The sequence below is a fragment of the Lynx rufus genome, unplaced genomic scaffold (assembly GCF_022079265.1).
Source record: "Lynx rufus isolate CCGP_SWC_20201006 ecotype Redwood Valley unplaced genomic scaffold, mLynRuf1.p SCAF_17, whole genome shotgun sequence".
In the NCBI taxonomy this organism is placed as follows: Eukaryota; Metazoa; Chordata; class Mammalia; order Carnivora; family Felidae; genus Lynx; species Lynx rufus.
The window spans coordinates 33,386,986-33,410,790 of record NW_025814831.1 but is presented as its reverse complement, the minus strand read 5'-3'; the positions used below and the strand labels follow the sequence as shown (position 1 = coordinate 33,410,790).

The 23,805-nt window shown below is 51.6% G+C and overlaps 1 protein-coding gene across 1 annotated transcript in view; it reads left to right on the top strand.

Moving 5' to 3' along the window:
* Nucleotides 1-23,805, top strand: part of GALNT16 (polypeptide N-acetylgalactosaminyltransferase 16) — a 90,418-nt gene that overhangs the window by 193 nt on the left and 66,420 nt on the right. The window lies entirely within an intron of this gene.

Here is a 23,805-nt window from a genome sequence, read left to right as displayed (position 1 = left end):
CGCCGGGCGACCGGCCGGGGAGCCGCGGCGCGCGTCCTTAGCCCCGCGCGGCTGCAGAGGGCGCGGGGCCGGGGGCGGCGTGCCCGCCGCGCCCTGCCGGCTTTGTATCTGTTGGAGCATTCCTGCCCGTTGTTATGGCAACCTCTGTCGGGCCAGCGGGGCCAGGGCGCACGGATGGAGGGAGGGTGACAGCGGGTGGGGGCTGGGAGAAAGTGCTGCAAGTTTGGTGGGCCCGGTGTGCGCGCGCGACTGGGAACGTGGCTCTCTCGGCACTGCGCCGCCGGAGCCGGGGGCCAGGGGTCGGGGACTGTCTGCACCTCGCCGGCCCCGGAAAGGCGGCTGGACCATGCGCGCAGAGAGCCGGCAGCGGGAACCTCGTGTGGCTGAGCGCGTAGGTGGCCGTGCGCACCCCTTCTCCAGTCTCCTGGGGGCAAAGGACGTGGGGTGGGGGCGCTGGGTAAGGCAGGGTGTCTAGGGGCGCAGGGGGCTTTGCGCCCTCTTTTCAACAAAGGATCAACTTGAAACTTGCTTCTTTGGCACGGAAGACTCCCCACTAACACCCGCGGCGTTCTCAGGGTCCGGGAAAGGTCTCTGTACGCGCCCCTCACCCCAACACGAGGGTCCATCACGATGCGTTTGCTGGCAGCGTGTGCTCTAGGTCTGGGAGAGTCCCTCTCTCTAGGTCAGCCCCGCGACATCAGAGCGAGCAGGGAAACAAAGGTGGCGGAGCACGGCGGGGGCCTCCGCGGCGCTGCCGGGGCCCTAGGCGCTCGGGGGACTTAGGCTAAGGCGTGCGGAGCCCCCGCCGCCCTGCAGGGGGCGTGCCTGTCGCCGCCTCCGCCCGGGCCCCGGGTGACAGCTCGGTGTGGAAGGGGCACCTGTTGAGGCGGGAGGCTCTGGGACCCGCGGAGAGGCTCCGTCGGGCGGGCCGCGTTCTTCCGACCGGGCCGGTGGTGGGCGAGAGACTTGGACGACCCCCGGGACGAGCGGCTGGGCTGGGGCAGCTTGGCCAGAAGAGGAGCCGGGGGAGGGAGAGCAAAGTGCGGGGCTGAGGGTGGGTGGCCTTTCTGATGGGAAATATCTGGGCCTGGGGAGGGAGGGGTGTGGAACTCCTCCGGGAGGTGCAGGTTCAGGAGGGCGAAGGCTTGCGTGGACTAGAATCTGGGATATTTGTGCAAAGGCAGCTGAGCCCCAGGAATATGGTGGAGGCGGGTGTTAGTGTGGAAGTGTTCTCATATTCCCATCCTGCCCCAGTTGCCGTGTCTTGTTACCCACCCGGGAAGAAGTAAAAATCTCCTGCAAAGGAACCATATTTCCCAGCTTTGCCTGAGGAGACCTTGGGGTTTATGGGTTTTCCAGCCCCCGCCCTCAATTCCCAGATCCCTGTCGGCTTGAACTCTCTGGGGGTGAGTCTGATTAGGTGGAGGGTTCCCTTCTAGGCTGAGGGTCCCTGTCACTAAGAACTGTTTCCGAAGGACTTGAGGATGTTTGGGCCAAAAGGCTGATGAGGATAAAGCCTCCAGTGTAAAGACCCCAGAGTGTTGGGATCTGGGCAGACTGACAGGCTGGAGTGGGAAGTGACCAAATCGGTAGTGGCCCCAGACCTGCAGGGAGCTTGCACAGCACTGACCCACATAAGCTGCCCCGTTCTCACACCCGGGGAGGGCCAGCCCTGGTCTCAGGGTAGGTGGGCTTGGAGCACCAGGGGAGAAGCAGGCTGGCCGGATGTTCTGTCCTTTGCTATGGTGATGTGTTGGGAGGAGGGTCTGAGCTGGAGGGGGAGGGTCTGACTTGGCAGGGGGAGGAGGAGGGAAGAAGGGAGAGGAGGGGGAACCGAAGGGAAGAAACTGCTGCTGGAGCAGAACCTGAGGCTGGGTCTTCTCACCTTTGTCTCCACTTCAGAATCCTGACCTTGCTCTTGGACCTCTCCCCACTCCTCCTTGCCTTCTGAGATCAGCCTGGAAGGCCGCTCAGACTGAGAGCCCTGGGCTCTGTGCTGGGCTCTGCTGGGGGCACATGGCACTTGTTTTGAGGGGTGGAAATTGGAGGTCATGGGGGGCTCCGGTGAATATCCCCTCCGGCCCTCTCCTTGTTCTCTTGGGGTTTGTTTTGCTGCAGATTAGGAAAGGGCAGTGAACTGGAAGCTAAGTTTCAAGTGTGAAGGGTTATCAGGTAGATCCCAGGGATCCAGGGAGTAGGGGTGCAAGAAGAGAGGGAGAATGGGGGTTTCCCGGGAGTGAGCCACAGACCGTTCTCTGGCCACCTACAGGCATGGCCAGCTACCTCTCTGTTCTTACATTTTAGCCCTGGGTGTCCGTTTTGTAGGCCTTGGTCCCCAGTCACACACCTCCCTGGACACAGCCTTGCATTTTCTTCCTACCTTCCGAGCTGTTTCACTCCAGGGGGGTTCTTAGTCATATATGCCATCATGCAGGGACTATGCTGGAAGCTTCTTACATCCCGGCATCGATGCACACAGCAAGATTTAAGTACTTGTTAGGCAAATCAAGTAGGATTTCTGCCCATCTCTGGGAGCAGCCAAGCCTCACACCCCCCCACCCCGCCAATATTTTGTCCCGAGCTCCAATCTGACTATACCTAAGGAGATGGGGGAATGCGTGTTCATCTATGAACCCTATGTCCAGCCTGAAAGGGGCAGGTGCAGCTGAGGATTACTCTCCCCCCCCCCCCGCCCCCCGAACACTGTGGTGAACCTCTCACAGGTCTTCCTGCCATTCTAAAACATGTCTCTGTGTACTTGGGCCAGGACGCTGCATGTGGATTTTCAAATTCTTAGCGGATGATGTGGCCAGCCCTGCCGACAGAGGCTGAGAAAATTCAGACAAACGTCATCATCACTCCCCTGGGGAACAGAGAGCAGAGCTGGGAAAGGGAGGGTCTGCATAACAGCCTGGGCCAGGGGGTAGTTCTGCCTTTACAACGCCCGGGCTATTCCAAGCCAGCCAAGTTGTTTCTGGACCTTGGAGGCGCTGTTTGGCATTGTGGGGTGTCGGCATGGCAACCGTATGGCCCGGATTTCTCCAGGAGGTCCTGATTTTTAATATTCTGTCCTGCTGTCAGCCCATGTGTCACAAATTGTGATGTGAAAAATTGGTAATGGAATGTGTAAAACTATAGGGAGATACTGACTCCATCCCTCAGTGGCTGCTTGCAATGTGGCTGGGTTTGTGATTTCTTCATGCTGTGTTTTATGGGCAAGGCAGTGGATTTGAGGAAATCCACTCGAATCTGCATTGATGCAGGCTGGCATTGGGCGGCAGCTAAAAAGCAGGCGGTGGAGCAGACACGGCTGGCCTTCAGTCTTCAGACCTCACGGTCAGGAAGAACGGTTGTGATTGACTTGGCACCTAGGTGTTCCATATGCCAGTTCTCCAAGAAGCCTGGGTAGGATGCTAAGGTGTTACACGGAATGTCACTTTACAGACATACGTTTTAAAGGCTGTCCGTTATGAATATTTTCAGGGTAGGGGTACTCATTTGCGACATGTCCTGTTTGGAACCCTGGAAGTTTTAGGCAAGAGTTTTCTTAAACTGGAGTTTCTCACCCTACACTTGGAATACTGCTGATGACCGTGGACAAAGTCCTTCTACCTCTGGACCTTGATTATTTTATGTTAAATTGGGGTTAAATGATTCGTAAGGTTTGTTGATCCTTAGATAAGCTGATGAGAGCCTCATCTCTAGAAGCAGACGAATGGCTTTAGGGGAATTTTCCTGATGCGTGTTGTGAGGTTTCTTGCTTGTGGACGGACGTGGCCCTGTCCGGAGGAGGTCCCGCGGTAACCCTGAGGCCTCGCAGGGATCCCTGCTTACCTAGCGGGAGGGGACACATATGATGGCCGTTCTGGTGCCGTTCCCTGAGAGCAGAGGCTTCAGTCAGATCTGGAGGAGTTTATATTTTATTTATAATGTGTGCATTTTGGAACTTTGGGAATACGGTTTGCCTAAATCACAGAAAAGGATTTTATATTTCATTCATCTAGGTGCCACACACAAGGAAGAGGTTGAGGAGGGAGACGCACAAATACCCACAATTCCCTTTGCCAAAATGTTCAGATTGGAAGGGCCTGGTTTCCTGCCCCTGGGGTCCCATCCTGGGTCATGTTGAGACCTGCTCATAGGACTTGGGGACAGCATAGAGGCACCAAGACTGGTAAGGGCCTGACAGCCCAAGGGTCACCTCCCTGGGAGGCCTGAGGCTTGAGGTCCCAGGATTTGTAGTAGGGAGCTGCTCACTCTCCTAGTGGGCCCCATGTTTCTGTGTGGCATCAGTAGTTCCCCCACTGGCTGCTCCAGGCATCGGGCCTGGCTTCCTTCTCTGGTGGTTTATCAGCTCTGTGAGCAGACGAAGCCCTCAGGTCTGGAAATGCCATTTAAGTAGACATGGAGGGGCACTGATAGGCAAGGCGGGGCTGAATTGCCCAGGGAACTGTCTTGCAGTAATGGAGGAAACCGCCCTGGGGTCAGAGGTGAGCCTGTATCCGAGCAGTTCATTACAGTTAGAAGATTGAAGATTTATCCCCTGTCGGCTTCTGGAGGAGACCTGAAACCTTCCCTGTGACCGGAGGGCAAAGACACAAGGAGGCTAAGTAGACAGGAAACCGAGGGCTTCTGAAAGGAGCGGGGAGCAGATGATGTCAATGATGATCACACTTGGGCAGCGGTTCCATTCACTGAATCAGACAATTTAGTACACTCGCAGATGGTGTGCGACTAGCTCTGGAAACAGTTTCCAGGGGCTTGATCTCTCTCCTCTAAACGGACACTTGTGGTCTTCGATATGTACCCGACTGGCCTCTGTAATGCCCCTTACCTCCGTATGATATTTATAGACGCTCCATTCATTGGACCCTTCGACACTGTGTTAGATGTCTCCCAAACTTTAACTTTTCTGACTCCCCTCAACAACCTAATAAGTGGGTGCTGTTATCAGGTCCACTTAACATCTGAGTAAACTGAGGCTTACTTACCGATGATCAGGCAACTAGGAAGTGCCTTTAAAATTAGGTGTTTCTCGGGGCACCTGGGCGGCTCAGTTGGTTAATTAAGCATCTGACTTCGGCTCAGGTCATGATCTCATGGTTCGTGGGTTCGAGCCCTGTGTTGGGCCCTGTACTGACACTTCAGGGCCCGGAGCTTGCTTCAGATTCTGTGTCTTTCTCTCTCTCTCTCTCTCTCTCTCTCAAAAATAAATAAAAAATGTGTAAAAATTAAAAAAAAAACCTAGGTGTTTCTAGGGGTGCCTGTGTGGCTCATTCAGTTAAGCTTCTGAGTCTTGATTTTGGCTCAGGTCATGATCTCACAGTTCATGAGTTCAAGCCCCGCATCGGGCTCTGTGCTGACAGTGGGGAGCCTCCTTGGGATTCTCTCTCTCCCTCTCTCTCTGCCCCTCCCTCATGCTCTCTCAAAAATAAATAAATAAACATAAACCTAAAAAAAACAAAAAAACAAAAAAACACCAAACCCTAGGTGTTTCTGCCTCTGAGGCTCATGCTGTATCTTCTTTCCCCTGAAGCATCTTTAGGGCAAGATTCAAGTCTGATGCATCCATCGGTGTGTCTTTCCAGGAGCACCTAGGTCAGCACCATGCATTGTGTTTACTCCTTAAATATTTGTTGGGGGAAGAATGCAAAAACCATATAGAACAAAATGTTAGCGGTAGGCAAGTAGGATTATGAGTAATCCCCCCATCTGTCTTTTGGGTTTTTCTACATTTTTTATAATGAACATCTATTAACATTATAATAACAAAGCCCATCAGGATAGTTATTTTAAAAAGTATTCAGGGGCTGAATAAAATCACTGTGGACCCCTCAATGAAAGTAAACATCTTAAGCATGTCTCGCACTTCTGAATCTCCCATCAGTGCTTAGTGTTGAGCCAACAGAAAGGGCACGAGACACAAGCGTATCGAGGAATAGAACTGGGGCCAGTGGGTAGAAGTTGCAGGGGGAGAGAAGAAGGAAGACTTTGTCACTGAACCGTCCATCATTGGAATAGTCCAAAGGCTGACCACACCCCTCTTCAACTGGTCAGCGCTTTCTTCCCGCGGCAGTTGTGAGGGGGTGAGAAAAGGCTTGTTGTCTAGCCTGTCTCCTAAGATGTCAGGCAGTTCCGTAACCGGATTCGAAATAGGCTCCAATTAGTGCGCCACAAGAGACCTGGCGCCCTGGGAAGCAGGGCTGGCTGAGCACACGGAGGCCAAGGAAGAGGATGACTAAAGGACCCATAACTGCCGCTGTGTTGTCCCCTCCCTGTTCCTTTGAAGCCGCCAAGCAGGGAGGGAGAGGGCGCCAAGGCTGGTCAGAGGCAAAGCTGCGGAGTAGGAAACGCTCCTCTGTAGTGTCTTTTCTGCTCCTCAGAACGAGGCTCCCACCAAGGTTTCCTGCCTGCCTGAAGCCCAGGCCTGCCTGTGTCCCCCACACCCTGAATTTCAGCTACACCCTGTAACAGTATCTGCCTGGAGACAGTGAGGCCACCCCGGAGGACTTCTGTGAACATATCAGAACACATAGGCGTGGCAGGCTGGGGTATTTTGAAACAGAGGAGCAAATGGAAGAAACTTTTCGGTTATACTTCTTAGGCAGGATAAGGCTCAGGCCACCTTTGGGGAGACATTAGGGCAAGAGTGCCTCAGATGTAGCCTTTCTACTTTCTTGCACCCATCAGGAAGAGCTTCAAGTGTAGCTCAAGGGCACGGGTGCCTCTTTCCTGCCATTCTATGAAGCGAGGTGTGGCTCAGGGTACATCAGGCACAACATGGTCGCCGAGCTCAAAGGTGGGTGGCATCTCTTAACATGCTGAGTGTGAGACTTGCCATTATGGGCCCTAGCAGGGCCAGGACCGAGCAGGACAGAGTGGCCCAGGATGGAGACAGATGTTGGCTGCCAGGGATCAAGGTGTGAGGGGATGGGGAGAGGATGTAGAATGAAAACCAAGCGACCCGCATCTAGCCCTGCCCCCGAGGGGCTGTGTTTTCTCGGGCGAGTCACTTCCGCTCTCCGAGCCTTAGTTCCTCATCTGTCGGATGAGGGTTGAACTATAGCATCTCCGAGGTGCCTCCCAACTGAAACCATCTTTGACTTTGTTGACCCACTTCTGTACCAGTGAGGTGGCCCCAAGCCAGGGCTCAAGGTCTGATGGTGCTTAGATGAAGGAGAGTAAGGCTGGGGGCTGAGGTGTGCAAAAACCCAGACCACTTGTGTGCAAAAGAGTGTGAAACCTTTAACTTCTCACAGGGAATAAACCGGACCTACCCACCCCCCCCACCCCCCCCACCCCCGTTCTCTTCTCTTAAAACACTGTCGGACGGAGCTATGGGGCTCTCCTTCTGCTAAATCGGAAGTCTGAGGTATTTGTGAGCGTGTCTGGGGATGCTCACAGACACCTATGTAGGAGTGTCCAGTGGGTGGACTTCAGACATCTCAACAATCTGGGAAGATCAGAAGGAAGCCACAGAGAGCCCTGAGCAGAGAATTAATAGTCAAGCGCCCTTGGACGTGACTCCGAAGACAGGCATGGAATTGCCCTGAGGCCGCAGCCTGGAAATGATCATTGTTGGCGATAAAAATCAGTTTAAAGAGTTCGGGAGGTTGGCCTTCTCCCACAACCTTCCGCTTTTCCTGGGTTACAAATACAACAGATTAGAAGCAGCAGGATGAGAGAATTGCTAGGAGCCTGCCACTGCACTGAGAGGTGACAGTTGGCAGCAAAGGACCAACCAGGAAGGGGCGTGGGAGATTGGAGCAACCCCCTCCCCCAACAAGCACACACTGGTCCTCAGTGCTGACAGCATCATTTGTTCCTTCGCTTGACAGTTATTTCCTGAGCGCTTACTATGTGCCCGGACTGTTCCAGGCCCCGGAGATCACAGAACAGGTTAAAAGCCCTGCTCTTGAGGACCATGCATCCTAGTGGGAGAGACAGACCACAAACAGATAAATACACAGTGCATTAGGTGGGGGCGAGTCCCATGAAAATCAAATAAAGCCACAAGAGGGGACAGAAAGATGAGAGAAGGGGGGCCAGGAAAGGCCTCTCCGATTAAATGGCATTTGAGCTGCCGTGTGAATGGAAAGGATGAACCAGACAGGCATCTAGGGGGAGACTGTTCCAGACAGCCAAGGCCCAGGGCACAATGTCCACAGGGCGTGTGCTCGGTGCGCTTGGCTGGGGCAGACCCAGCAAGGGTAAGAGTGACCCGAGGTGAAAGTCCAGATCGTTAGGCCTGTGGGCCGTGGTGAAGAGGGCTCAGAAACATGTCCCTGAGTCATCAGGAAGTGATAAATTACATTCAGTGTACGGGCTTGGTACGTCAGCGGACCGTCAGTCAGTTCAGAACATTTTCCAGAAATATGATCAAATGTAATAGGAAGTGTTGATTCTTAAAGAGGTAAACCTAAGATACTCTTCGGCTGGAACGCTTCATTTCTTTATAATGTGAGATCAGTGAGGTACTTGTGTGTGTGTGTGTGTGTGTGTGTGTGTGTGTGTGTGTGTGTGTCTTATGTGAGAGGGAATGGAGGGTGCTGGTGCCTGAAGAGATTTAAAAGACAAAAGATAATGGGGCCCTTGTTGAAATACTGGAGGGAAGCAGAGTGGGGGAGGGCTCTGTCTCCAGAGAGAGAGTTCTGTGTGGGAAGGAGAATTCCTCCATACGGTGGTCCCTGATCAAGTCCCCCTTTGTTGTTGCCCGGTTCATCGCGTCCTCCTCAGGTGCATTTGGGACTCTGGAAAGGAAGCCTTCTGGCAATGCAGGAACTTGGAAGTCTTGTCCTTCTGTGCAAGCGGTTCCCCTTCTGCCCTCAGTCGGCAGGTTCCCCTTCTGTACAACAGAGCCCCGAAGGCAGAAGCATCCAGGCCCTTCCCCCCAGGCACAGAGGTGGGAGGTGGGCACTGGAGGCCTGGCAGGATCAAGGACCCTGCACAGCTTTTTTTCAGGCAGGCAGTGGATGAAAGGGGCTGCCTTCAGGAGCAAGATGGCTGTGCCGGGGCCTGCCTGAGACCGTGCCCACTGCTGTTCAGCTGGCTTGCCCGTGCCCCGGTGACGGGGACCACATGGCTTCGTGTGTCCCCGGAAAGCTGCCGCTGCTCTCTCTTTGTGGTTCAGGTCACACGCGCTCAATTCCAGACCGCTGTCAGTCATGCCCTTTTAGATGCTGCTTTTCAGAGTTCACATTTTCATCCCTTTATCTTCTCACAGCAGCCCTGGCTCTTAGTTTCTTTCAACCAACTGTTGGGGAGTACTTCTGACATTTCAAGGCCTTTCATTTCACGGGGGTCTGGCCCCGGGAGGCCACAGCCAGAGGGGACCCGAGTTGCCAAGAATGCAGTCAGTTTGGGGGCGGGGGTGGGGGGGTAGCTTCTGGCGTCTCACAAGTCTGTGACCAGATTCTTGGCTTAGAAGCCAAATCTTTCCCCCTCCATGTGAAATTCCTCACTGGGGGGTGGGACTGGAAGAGGCTGAGGGGAGTGGGGGAGGTGGGGGGCATTATCCCAGGGCTTGAGGTAGAAGAACACTGCCTGAGGCTCCGGAGACAGAACGAGTGATCCGGTTAGTGATGTCTGCGGTGGTGTGGGTGCCTTGGAGGAGTGAATTAATAGGAATGAGCCACAGCCCCCAGATAGTTCACCAACCCGAGGCGAGAGGGAGAAAGGGAATCAAGGGACGGAGAACACACACTGCATGGATCAGGGACGGTGATGGGGGGCTTTTTGGAGGCATCAGCCAAAAGGCATTTGCCAGGTAGAGAGCAGAAGCTGCCCATGGTAATGTGTTATTATAGCCTTGGTGCCACCTTGTGGGGGCACGAAAATGGCAGGGGCCTTCTCCCAAAACATGGAGAGAAAATGTCTTGCCCCTGGGTGCTCCCCAATGTTGCCAACCCTTGTTTTTTTGTTTTTTGGTTTTTTGGGGGGGGTTGTCTGCATAGCAGAGAATGAAGCATCACCCACTCAGCCCTTCCAGTCCAGCAGGGTCCCTGAACCATGCCTGGGTGGGCTGGCCTGAGAACCGCAAAGCACGGAGCCCAGGGAAGCTGAAGGCTGATCTGACCAAGTCGGGGGGCAAACCACGCAGAGAGGGTCAGAAAGGGCCTGGGCCTGGTCAGAGAGAGAAACTGGTTGTGAGGTGACAGTTCTGAAGAGCCGGGCCAACAGGTACCCTGAGCGTCATCACAGGGGCTCTGGTGGAGGATGGCACCTGCCCACGGGTAGGGAGAGCCCTGCAAGGCCCAGACGGGCGGTGACCGATACGTGGCCACCAGCCACACGTGCCACGAGCGCTTGAAGTGTGGCCAGTGCAACAGGAGGAGCTGGGCTTTTCGTTTAGTTTCAATTTAACTGATTGAAATTTAAAAGCAGACACTCATTGCAACTCTCGGTAAACTGTTGGGAGTGTTTAAAAGAACACTCTGTGTGTGGAATCTGCGTTTTCAACTGTAAGTTTTATGAAGTCTCAATACAAATCAGGTATTTCTGGTGAAAATTTCGTGTCTAAATTGAAGCGTGCTGTAAATGTAAAATGCACACTGCATTTCAAAGACTTAGTACAAGAGAAAAACAATGAAAAAATCTCACAAATATTTGAAAATATTGACTGTGTTTTGAAATGGTAATACTTGGACGTATTGGGCTAAATAAAATACATTACTGAAATTAATTTTGCCTGTTTCTTTTTCCTTTTTGAATGTGGCTACTAGAAATTTGGAAATTCCTTATGTGGCTTGCATTCCATTTCTTTGGGCTGTGCTGGTCCTTATGTGTGTTCGTGACCCCTCTCCAAAGGGCTACAAGGTTGTAGGCAGAAGGTTTTATATAAAGTAAAGAATATGGCTACATTCCCAGTTTACCTTGACTTTGGGGTAAGTCCTCTTCGGTCCAGCTGCCGCTGAGGCGTTGGTTCCTAACGCACCATCGTCTACGGGCACGGGACACCTCCCAGCATGGGCCTTTGTCCTCGCACCATCATTAAAGCCAAGGTCAATGTTTTCTTGCAGCCTCTTCTCTTTTCAAAATCCCTTCTAAGCTCTCGCTGTGATGAAAATGGGTTTTGGGGTAGGAGGGGTAGGAGGGGCAGGAGCCCTGGATGCAGGGAGCCTTTTACTCCCTTGGAAAGTAGAGGGATTAGTTCTGGTCTGTTGCTTTTGGTGTTTCGTCTTTATCCTGTTAGAGCCAGAATGATAAATAGGTCTCAGCTCTACTGGCAGCCCAGAACCTGTGGAAGTGGCAGCCTGCAGCACTGTGGATTCCCAAGCTGTGTGCAGACTGAGCGGGAAAGAGGAGATCGATTAGCCACGTCTGTAAAGGGCACGGGCTGGGACTGTAGAACACGGGCTTTGTATAGAGTGATCCTGCCCTGATGAAGTTGTCTTCTTTGAGAATTCCACACCCCCCCCCCCCTTTCAAGACCTGATATGTTTTAAGAAGTTGGCCACTTTGAAGAAGCAGGGAGGAGGCTTGCACGGTGTCAGGAGATGTACGGAGGGGAAGCTGGTCATCTCGGTGGAGCAGAACCCTAACCAAGGGAATGGGACAAGAGCTTTAAACCACTGTGCAAACGTTCAGTGGCACTTTTTCACTTACTCAGTAGAGCTGGGTCGGCTCCGGTCTGGGACCAGTCTACTGGCAGCAAAGAGACAGGGCTGTAAACCCAAGGAGCAGGGTAGAAACCTGGAGGGTCTGAGGGAAGAGAAGAGGGTTGGCTCTTTTCCTTTTCCTCTCCATCTTCCCTCCCTTCACAGTGGGCTCTGTGAACTTTGGAACCTTTCCTGCTTCTTGGTGCCACATTCCTGGTTGTGGCTTTGCTCAGGACGCAGCTGGAGAGAGGTCAGGGGCATAGCCACTGGAGCCAGAGTGTCAGCGTTCATGTTCCAGCTCTGCCCCTTACTAGCAAGTTATTGAAACATGCCGTGCCTCAGTTTTCTCATATGTAAAATGGAGCCATTCATATGGCTGCTTGCTCTGAAGGTTAAATGAGTTAATCCCCATAAAGTGTGTACAATCATGCCTTGCACATAGTAAGTGCTATACGAGTGTTAGTACACGAGTTAGTAATGACACTGTAAGTTCTCATCATTTGTTCGTTTGTATGTTACTAATTAATGCTGCATATCAAATCACCCTAAAACCTATTGGCCGAAAACAACAATAATCGTTTGTTCTCTCCCGTTGTTTCTGTGGGTCAGGTATTTGGAAGTGGCCTGGCTCGGGGTTTCTCGGTGAGGTTGTAACCAGATGTCAGCCACCGTCATCCAGGGGAGCGAGGGTGGCTCTCTCCTGTGGCTGGCCGGCTGGTGCTGGCCGTAGGCAGGAGGCCTTGGTTCTTCTCCGTATGGGGGTCTCCCCATGTCTGCTTGAGTGTTTTCACGGTATGGTGGCTGGCTCCCCCTGTGGCAAGCAATCCAGGAGACCAAGGTGGATATGGCAGAGACTTCCTGACCTCACCTGGGAAGTCACACAAGCAAAGAAGTGATGTGCTCTGTCTTACATATTGAGAGACCGCTGTGGCTGCTGGTTTGAGAAGAGACAGGAGGTCTGAACGGGAGGCTTTGGCAAGGGCGGAAGCACTTTTGACCGCCTGGCATGTGCCAGAAACCTGCCAGTTGGGTTTCATATACTTTTCCCTTCATCCGTCACAGCAGGCTGGTGGCCCGAGTGTTACAACCCCCCTTTTACAGGTAGGGAACCTGACTCAGAGAGGGCAGGTTATCTGCCAACAGAGCCAGGATTCACCCAGGGTTGCCTGGCACCAAAGCCTGGGGAGACGCACAACCTCTCAGGACGCCCACCTCACGAAGGGACGGCTTACGAGGGAAAACAGACTTTGTGAGGGATCTTAATTCCTGTATTTCTCGAAGTCAGGATGGGGAACCCAAGAAAGCCAAGAAACATTCACAGGTCAGACAAGGGAGAGGAGCAGGACCCTCTCAGCACCTGCCAGCGTTGGGGGGAAGATCAAAGGGCTGGGGCAAGGTTTGGAGGGTTGGCTGGACCAAAAGGTATGGGCTGGGGAGATTCCCTGCACTTGGCTCAGGATCTCCAAATTAACAGAACTTCTGAGGTCAAGGGAAGCCTTCGTGTTACCTGAGCCCTCGAGAGTTCCATGCGGAGGGATCAGGCCCACCCACCTGGAATGGAGTACCTGGGAGTAGTAAAATAAATGAACTAGATCAATGTGTATCTGCACAAATGGTGTTTAAAACCATGATGTTAGAGGGGGATTGCAGAGGATTCTGTAGGATGCAGTTGTGCAAATTCGAAGAATATAGTTGTGTCTATTGTTCCTGGATGTATGTGTGTATGTGTGCGTGTGTATCTCAAAGTGTAACAACCGACCAAAGAGGATACACAGCACACTTAGAGCAGTGAGCGTTCCTGGAGAGAGACGGAGGAGGGGACCAACAGGGAGTTTGACTTTATTGGCAACATTTTATTTCGGTTGTTTTTTGAAAAGAGAGGCTTGCAGCCAATCTGACAAAATGTTAACAAGTTGTTAATTCTGGTAGCAGGGCAGGTGATTCCTAGTCTTTGTACTTTCTGGAATTGAAAAAAAAAAACAAAAAAAACCAAACAAACCTTGAATCTAAAAACATTTTAAAAGGAAAGGAAAGAAACAGCTGGTCCCCCAAAGTCGATGAGTCTCAGCTGCATGAAGAAGGAGAAGAGGGCTGCCTGGGTGGCTCAGCCCTCCCACACGTGCGCTCTCTCTCTCTCTCTCTCTCTCTCTCTCAAAATAAATAAATAAACATTTATTTATTTAAAAAAATTTTTTTTAATGTTTATTTATTTTTGAGACAGAGAGAGACAGAGCATGAACGGGGGAGGGTCAGAGAGAGAGGGAGACACAGAATCGGAAGCAGGCTCCAGGCTCTGAGCTGTCAGCACAGAGCCCGACGCGGGGCTCGAACTCACGGACCGCAAGATCATGACCTGAGCCGAAGTCGGCCGCTTAACCGACTGAGCCACCCAGGCGCCCCAATAAACATTTTTTTAAAAAGATGGAGGAGGGTAGTGGAAGACTGAAGGCAAGATTCCTGCCCCCGCCCCCCCCCCCCCAGGCCCCCAGAAAGCCTGTCACCCATGCAGCGCTGTTTTCACTTGCCTGGAGGACAGCAAAGTGATTCTCAATCCTCTGTGCTCAGGCGTGTCTTCTGTACCTGAAGATCAGCGGAGGAGGGGCTGGCAGTGAAGGCGGCGGTGGTGGAGACAGCACGTTCTCCAACAAAGCCCGAGTGTTGAGGGTGCAAGGGCCGGAGGAAAAGAAGGGTCAGGTGCCGGGAGCCCAGGCCAGGAGGACTGAGAGCCAGAGCCTGGAAGTTCCATCTGTGAAAGGACATGACTAGTAAAATGGGTGTCTCTCACCCTCTGTCAGGGGTGAAGGGATTGGAAAAGTCTTTTGATAGGAAGGTATGAGACCAAAGGTATGAGGTTTTTCTTCATTATTCTTTTTTCTCCCTTTAGACATAGTACATGGTTAATATACAAAAGACAGGAAATTGAAAAGGAGATGAAAATCACCCCAAATCATACCATTATTAACATCTTGGTGAATAATCAATTCAGATCTTTTTTGGTGGATTTTTGAAAATAAAATCATGCATTTTATGCTGTTTTGTAACTGGTTCTTTTTTTTTTTTTTAATGTTTATTTATTTTTGAGAGAGACAGAGACAGAATGTGAGTGGGTTAGGGGCAGAGAGAGAGAGGGAGACGCAGAATCCGAAGCAGGCTCCAGGCTCCGAGCTGTTGGCACAGAGCCCGACGCGGGGCTCGAACTCATGAGCTGTGACATCATGACCTGAGCTGAAGTTGGACGCTCCACCGACTGAGCCACCCAGGCGCCCCTGTAACTGGTTCTTTTAACACTGTATCATGAACACCTTTCTATGTCATCGTCTTCCAAATATTTTTTAATGGCTGCCTAGATTTTCGATGGGTGAATATTCCATAGATTATATATACCATCACAGTTCATGGACTCTGAAGATTAGATTGCATAGGATAATATGAAATTGGATTGTTTTGGGGTCAAAAATGGTCACTATTGGAAGTTTCATAGGGTTCAACTAAATATGTTTTCCAGTTTTTCATTTTTATAAACAACACAACAATGGACCCTTTGTAGGTGCACCTTTACACATAGCCTTGATTAATTCCTTAGATAAATCCTGGCAATGGAATTGTTGAACACAGTATCAAAAATTCCAATAAAGACAGAATCGGATAGGGCTGGGATTAGGGAGAGGTGAGTGGAGTGAGTGGTGTAAGTCAGGGCCAGATCTGTCTGTATCTCAGATGTTAGTTTCTGTTCATTCTGGATACTTTGCATTAATTTTGATTTTTCAGAATATGTCTTTAAAATATCTATTTTGGGGCACCTGACTGGCTCAGTCAGTACAGCCTGCAGCTCTCGATCTTGGGATTGTGAGTTCACGCCCCACACTGGGTGTAGACATTACTTAAAAAAAAAAAATCTGTCTCGATTTCTGAGTTTGTTTGGTGCCCCCTTACATTTTGCACCCAACATGAGTGCCTCAGTCCTTCCCCCTGCTCCTGGCCTGGGATAGCACTAGTGTTTCCCTCAAGGAATTGTCGTGGTGAGTGAGGCCTGTAAACCACTCAGAACGTCATCCAGAATAAGTGTGCTCAATAAGTATTATGTTTATCTCCTCTCAGAAAACATTTGTCGGCCAGCACGTGACAGGTGCTAAGCTAACAGCTGGGATGCCAGGGTGAGTAAGACCCGGTCCCTGTGCTCGAGCTGCTTGGGCATGTCAGGACGCCCGCCAGCGTTGGGGAAGGTGGAGGGTGCCGTCGCAGGGCACGTCCTTCCTGGGTACAGTGAAGTCTTTGCCTTGTGCACTGGAGGGATGATAATGTGGCCTGAAGTCGTTAATACGAGCACATGCTGGTCCCACAGGAAGCAAAAGGGACATCAGGCAGGAGGTGTGGCCTGAGCCAAGATGCAGTGTGGGAGGCCCAGCTCCAAGTCTTTCTGTTAGTATGGGAGGAGGACTGGGCCAAGGACGGGTGGCAGCTGGGGATCCTGCTGGGCCAAGAACGGGTGGCAACAGGGGAGACACGGGGATCCTGCCCTGAGCCCCATGTCCGCTTGTTCCCAAGCCACGCTGACTGCAGGAAGGCCAGCCTGCGACGGTCCATTCACACTTCCAGGGGTGCTACCTTCCTGTGTAACGTCAATCGTGACGTTGATGCCTAATGTTGATTTCTTTTTGTTGTCTTATTTTTAATCATGGCAAAATATACATAACACGAATTTTACCGCATTAACTATTTTTTTACTGATGCTTTTTTTTTTTTTTAAGTTTATGTATTTTGAGAGAGTGTGAGAGTGCATAAGCATTGGGAGGGGCAGAAAGAGAGGGAGAGAGAGAATCCCAAGCAGGCTCTGCACTGTCAACTCAGAGCCCGACACAGGGCTCGATCCCACAAACCCTGAGATCGTGACCTGAGCCGAAATCAAGAGTGGGATGCTCAACCAACTGAGCTACCGAGGCACCCCTTTATTAACTATTTTAATGGTACACAGTGTCATTAAGTAGCATTAACCCTCACACTGTTGTGCAGCTTACCCCCACCATCCATCTCCAGAACTTTTTCATCCCCACTATTCTACTTCCTGTCTCTCTGAATGTATCTATTCTGGGTGCCTCACAGAAGTGGGATCATACAGTACTTGTCTTTTTGTGACTGGCTTGCTTCGCTTAGCTTGATGGCCTCAAGGTTCATCCGTGTGGTAGCAGGTGTCAGAATTCCCTCCCCTTTTGAGGCTAGATAATAGTCCATTGTATGCCTAGACCACATTGTGTTTATCAGTTCATTCATGGACGGACGCTTGGGTTGCTTCCAAAGTTTAGCTATTGTGAACAATGCAGCTATGAACACGGGTGTACAAATATCTGTTTGAGACCCTGCTTTCAATTCCTTTGGGTATATTCCCTGAAGTAGAATTGCTGGGCCATAGGGTCATTCCATTTTTAATATTTTGAGGAACCACCATACTGTTTTCCTAGTCTTATTATTTTTATTTTTTTCATTTATTTTTTATTTTTTTAAATGTTTATTTACTTATTTTTGAGAGAGCGTGAGTGGGGGAGGGGCAGAGAGACAGGGAGACACAGAATCCCAAGCAGGCTCCGGGCTCCAAGCTGTCAACACGGAGCCCGCTATGGGGCTCGAACCCGTGACCCGTGAGGTCATGACCTGAGCCCAAGTCGGAGGCTTAACCGAGGCACCTGGGCCAGTGCCTGCCCCTAGTGAACCCTGGTTGCCTGGATGAGGCTCCTGGAGGTTGAGTAACTTGCCCAACATCCCACAGCTGGAGGGGAGGTGAGGGGAGGTAGAACACATTCGAACCCAGGCGCCAATCCCAGGGGCCAAAGACTTTATCTCTGGGCTGTACGTGCTCTCCGAGATGGCCTGGCTCCCATCAGTCCTGGGAGAAGTCTCACCATCCCTACCCTTCCCTTCCCTCCTCTTGGGGTAGAAGCTGAGGATACGGCCCTTCGGGAGCCCCACCCCACCCCCCAGCTTCACAACAATCGGTTGCAAAAATTGCCAGTGACAGTCATGACTCTTAAGAAAAGAAAGGGGCAGACAGATCCAATTTCGGTCACCCAAGTTCAGGAGGAAATACCAGCTTGGGCAGCTCATGACAAATAAAAAACTGGGAGTGTTAGGGGCGCCTGGGTGGCTCCATCAGTTAAGCGTCCAACTCTTGATCTCAGCTCGCTCAGGTCATGATCTTATGACAGTGCGGAGCCTGCTTCGGATTCTCTCTCTCCGTGTCCCTCTGACCCTCCCCTGTGCATCTCTCTCTCTCAAAAAATAAAAAAATCAAAAGTAAATAAATAGACATTAAAAAACAAAACAAAACTGGGAGCGTTCGCCACAGGCCAACCCTACTCCCTGAGTGCGGGGACAGCTGCTGCTGTGTCTCAGCCCAGCTGCGCTCTAGATTGCTTTTCTTTAGCTGTTCCTTGCACGCCAGGGGACAGGGTCATCATTTGTACCTGACCTCTGCAGTGTCTGCTCCACGGTGAGCACTCAGGGACTCTGTGATGGTTGAGCCTACAGGGCCTGGAAGACCTTGGATTTAACTCTGTGAGCCACGGACTGTTGACATCTCCATTTGACAGATGAAGAAACTGAGGCTCTGAGAGTGAGTGACTTATTGATGTTTTCAGCCAAACAGTCACAGTGCTGGGATAAGAAGCAGGCGCTGGGCTCATCTAAGGAGAGGGAAATCCAGAAATCCATTTCAGGTCCAGACCTGGTCAGGTTTTTGAGGCTGCCCTGAGGGCACCTACTTGGCTCCCTGGAGTGGGAGGGAGGAGACATGCGAGAGGAAACGGGGCAGTTCCAAAGCCAGTGGACCCCAGCGCCCCCCGCTTGTCTGCCCTCCCAGTTTTTCAACCTTTTGTGAGCTCTGGCGGTGGAAATCCCTCTCCTTTGTTGCCAGCCAACGGGGCTGTGTGGTCATGACAGCAACCCAGCCCTCCATCCCCCTGGGCCGCACGTGCTCATGGGACCCGGCAGAGACGTGGCTTGCTTAGGAACACTGACATCACTCTCCCTTCTCCCAGGACACTGGCCTGTGGCGTTCGCGACACCTGGTGTTTTTCATGCCTGAGGACCGACATAGTCTCCCTTCACTCCAGATACAGTCCTCTGCCCAGGCGTGGGGGGCCTGGGTAGGAGCTGAGCCTGTCCAAACCCCACACCGCTACGATGGTCATTGGAAAAACGATATTCATTCTGAAATTACTTCCCGCCGGTGACTGCTTGCATACAACGAGCACTTCAAAGACCAAGTGTTTGGACTATAACTTTTCATAAGTTAGGTGTTGGGATTTGCCCCAAAGGACCTCTGAGAGGTGTCAGAATTGACAAAGATCTGCCCTAGCCGATTTGTTTTTTCTTCACATGTGGACAACTCAAGCTGCAGGGTGAGGTTTTATACCCTCTAGAGGGCCTTGGAACCCCAGACCGCCCTTGTCCTCTAGAGATGAATTCTGCGAGGTTCCCTTGCACCCTGCCTGCTGTGCATCGGAGCACACGATCGGGCCAGGTTCGAGACCCCCACTTTACTGGTCTCTTTGGTTCCCTCTGTTCGCTGTGCCCCAGCCACACTGCCCTCCTGTCTTTCCGTGGGCGCATCAAGCTGTCCTGCCCCAGGCCCGCAGGCTCTCCTCTGTCCGGGGCCCCCCGCTCCCAAGCTGACCACGGCCGGCTCCTCTCTGCAGCCCTCTCCAGCCCTTTACCTTGTGTCATTGCCTTCCACACAGTTGCCAGTCCAGGAGATGACCTTGCTCTTTGCTATTCTCCATCTCACCTCCTCCCCTGGCCCGTGCAGCCCATGAGAGGAGGGACGATGTGGGGTGCACCTCCCTACACTAGATGGCTGTCAGTATGTATAGTTACCACGGGACAAGTGACCCGACCTCTCGAGCCTCTGTGTCTTCGTCTGTGCAGTGGGCATCATTAGTCCTGAAAGCCACATTAAAAGAGCCCTACCATACACATGGCTTGTGGCACAGAGTAGTCACATCACCAATGACAGATCACTAATGTCATTCCTCCGGGGCTCCTGGAGAGCCAAGAACATGTCTGCCTTGTTGTGCCGGTGACTGGCACCTAATGGATAGGCAGCAAATGTTGACGGACTTGGAGGGAGGCTGACCATTTTGGGGATGGCTGCTGTTTCTTTGCTCACGACATGGCCCTTGTGGGCTGCACCTTGTGTCTGGGTTGCCAGGACGTCAGCGTGTTTGCTAGGTTCACACTTGGCCTCAGGCAGGTGAGGAACTCGGCCTAATATGCCAGGAAGCTTTTCCAGGGGAGGAAAGATAGGGTGATGGGAATCACAGGAGCTAAGACCACGGACTCTGCCAGGGTTCAAATCTAGCTCCACTGCTTACAAGCTGTGTGATCTTGGGCAAGTTACTTAACCTGTCTGAGCCTCAGTACCTGCCTCACAGGGTGGTTATGAGGATTTGATTACTCACTGTGAGTGTTCTCTTAGAATGCCACCTTACTTTTGTTATTATTATCCCTTTGCTTTCTCGGCTTCCCCATGTCATGTCTTCGTTCATTTAAGATATATTCATTAAGCACCTACTGTGTGTCACCAATTGTGCAGGGTGCCAAGGAATCAAAGGTGAACAAGACATCCTGGCCTCTGTCCTCCAGGTGTGGGAATAGGTGGTGACAGGGGCCTGGAGAAATGCCAGAGAAGGACATACTAAGAAGGATTCAGCTCAGCCGTGTTGCCGCTCCTGCTTTGGAAAAATGGGTTCCTGCCTTGGGGTGCTCACTCTTGCCCTGCTGAACGATCTCTGTGGCCTTTTCCTGGGACTAGAATCATCCCGACTTCTCGGAGCTGGCAGGGGCCCTGGAGACCCCGCACCTCTTTCTTATCTTCCACCCCAAACACCTGCTGTGGTTCCTCCAGGAAGGGGTGCCTGCTCTTCAGCCACAGGGAACAGGGGGCTAGTCCTCTTTGATGCTAGCAGTGTCGCTGTCCTGTCACCATCCAGCGTCAAGGGGTCCCCGGGCCTGTCACCATCAGCGAGGACAGATAAACACAGCTGTCCCGGGGAGGGGGTGGAGTGGCAGTGCTGTTCTGGCAGGCACGGTGACACACGATGGGCATAACCGAGGGAGGCCCAGCCCTGGCTCGGCTCCTGGGCGGTGGGGAGCTCTGCTTCCACAGCTCACAGTGAACTTGGGCAAATTATGTGTCCGTCCTGTATCTGTTTCCTCAACTGCAAAATGGGGACAGTGAAAGCAGAGTGCCTCTACTTGAAGAAGACTGCTTTGAGGGGCGCCTGGATGGCTCAGTCGGTTAAGCATCTGACTTTGGCTCAGGTCATGATCTCGTGGTTCCGGAGTTGGAGCCCTGCATCAGGCTCTGTGCTGACAGCAGGGGGCCTGCTTGGGATTCTCTCTCTCTCTGTCTCCCTCTGCCCCTCTCCCACTTGTGCTGTCTCCCTCTCTCTCAAAAAAAAAAAAAAAAAAAGAAGAAGATTGATGTGACGATCAGATGGGATTACACATTAAAACCTGTCCTATTGGACTTGGTTTTATTATCACTTATTATCCTGCTGTCATTTACTATTGTTGTTATCATTTTTAGGGACATTTAGGTCATACCTACAGCCCATGCCACACAGAAATAGAATGGCTGTCATGTAAGAAAGATCCCTCATTTCTTTTTTTTTTTAATTTTTTTAACGTTTATTCATTTTTGAGAGACAGAGACAGAGTGTGAGCAGGGGAGGGGCAGAGAGAGAGGGAGACACAGAATCTGAAGCAGGCTCCAGGCTCTGAGCTGTCAGCACAGAGCCCGACACAAGCCTCGAACTCACGAACCACAAGATCGTGATCTGAGCCGAAGTTGGATGCTCAACGGACTGAGCCACCCGGGCACCCCAAGATCCCTCATTTTCAAAACAAACCATTTTAATATATCATCATTTGCATTCCTCTTTCAGGGGTTCTGTTGTAGTTGCACAGAGAGACCCATCCAGGTTTCCTCAGACACTGGAGACCTGAAGGAAACTGAGGCCTTCCCTCCGGTCCCTCCCTTAGGGACTATGTTGTCCTTTACACAGAGGGTCTGTGTCTCCTGGGTACACACCCCGTGTTCCTCACTAGCCCTGCCTTCTCTGTACTTCTGCTGGCATGTGGCTCATGACCATTGTGACTCTAGCCCCAGATCTACCTTAAGCTCCGTGTCTTTGCCCGGCCAAGGTAGCCTCAGTTTCCCACCTCCTGAGAGAGACTCTGATTGGACCAGGTCGTCCTGCTAAACCTGGCCACAGAGGTTAAAGGTCACTAGGTAACACCCAGATGGACTGCATTTGGGTCAGGTGCCCACCCTGGGCAAATGGCGTCATCAAAGAGCTCAGATTCCCAGGGCACAGAACACACAGATCAAGGCAGTAGGGGATATGGGGATGGAGTGGAGAGAAGGCAGAGTCCTTTAGGAAGGGGTGGACAGGGGTGCCTGGGTGGCTCAGTTGGTTAAGCATCCAGCTTCGGCTCAGGTCATGATGTCATGGTTCGTGAGTTCGAGCCCTGTGTTGGGCTCTGTGCTCTCAGTTCAGAGCCTGGAGCGTGCTTCGGATTCTGTGTCTCGCTCTCTCTCTCTGCCCCTTCCCCACTCACACTCTGTCTCTCGAGAAATGAATAAATGTCAAAAAAAATTTTTTTTAAGGGGGTGGACAAAGGAACTCTCTGGAGTGATACTGATGTTCTGTTTCTTGGTAAAGATGTGGATTACACAGGTGTATGCATTTATCAAAATTCACTTAAAGCTATTCTTAAGATTTTACATCCACACACACACAACCTTACACAAATGTGAACTCTAGTGAATGATAGGCGTGCTGGAAGTATTTAGGGCTGAAATATACTGAAGTGTACAGCTTCCTTTGAATTCACCAAACCATGAAGATGGACTGATTGACAGATGAAAGGCTGGATGGAAGGACAGTTATATGATGAAGCTAATCTAGCAAAATGCTGATGGTGGAAACCAGTTGGTGGGTGTGTGAGTGTTCACTATACAATTTTTTCAGCTTTTCGGGACGTTTAAAAAAATTTTTTTAATGTTTATTTATTTTGAGAGAGAGAAAAAGCACGAGCAGGGAAGGGGAAGAGAGAGAGAGAGAGAGAGAGAGAGAGAGAGAGAGAGAGAGAGAGAGAGAGAATCTCAAGCAGGTTCTATGCTGTCAGCACAGACAGTGTAGGAGCTCACTGAACCAGGGCAGGAACTCACGAACTATGAGATCATGGCCTGAAATGAAGTCAAGAGTTGGACGCTTAACTGAATGAACCACTCAGGTGCCCCACGTCTAAAAATTTTTATGATGAACTGTAGAGTCTTATTTATTTTATTTATTTATTAAACGTTTATTTATTTTTGAGACAGAGAGAGACAGAGCATGAACAGGGGAGGGGCAGAGAGAGAGGGAGACACAGAATCGGAAGCAGGCTTCAGGCTCTGAGCCATCAGCCCAGAGCCTGACGCGGGGCTTGAACTCACGGACCGCGAGATCGTGACCTGAGCTGAAGTCGGACGCTTAACCGACTGAGTCACCCAGGCACCCCATTATTTATTTATTTGAGAGAGAGAGAGAGAAAGAGAGCATGAGTGGGGGAGAGGGAGAAAGAGAGAATCTTTAAGCAGGCTCCACACTCAGCAACGCGGAGCCTGGCTCGATCCCGGGATGCTGGGATCGTGTCCTGAAATCAAGAGTCAGACACTGAACCGACTGAGCCACCCAGGCGCCCCAGATGTAAAAGCTTTAATAGAGAAAGGAAAGGAGCATGAGCAACCAGGCCCTGCCTGGCATCTCAACACAATTTGCTCCTCCTCCAGGGCACTTGTGCCCCAGGCCTGCTACAGAAGGCTCAGCATCACTTAACCAGCACCTCACTCCTGTCAGAAGCTGAGAGGAGTTGCTAATTGAGAGAGTCCCTAGGACATGTGTGAGTCACCCACCACTCCTGGTTTTCCAGACCAGGCCCACATCAAGCCAAGTCCCTGGAAAGGGACATCCCTGGAGGTGATTGGGGATCTTGCTCCCTGTTGGCATTACAGCTCTGTGCCACACCCTCAGTTTTACGGTGAGCATCTTTTGTGCCATCACTGTTGACATCATTGCCGTATTTCCATTGTGTGAGAGTCCCCGAGATAAAATCCTCCCTGTCTCCAGGGTCTCCGGTCTGATTACTTTTGGAGGCCCAGCGCAGTGAG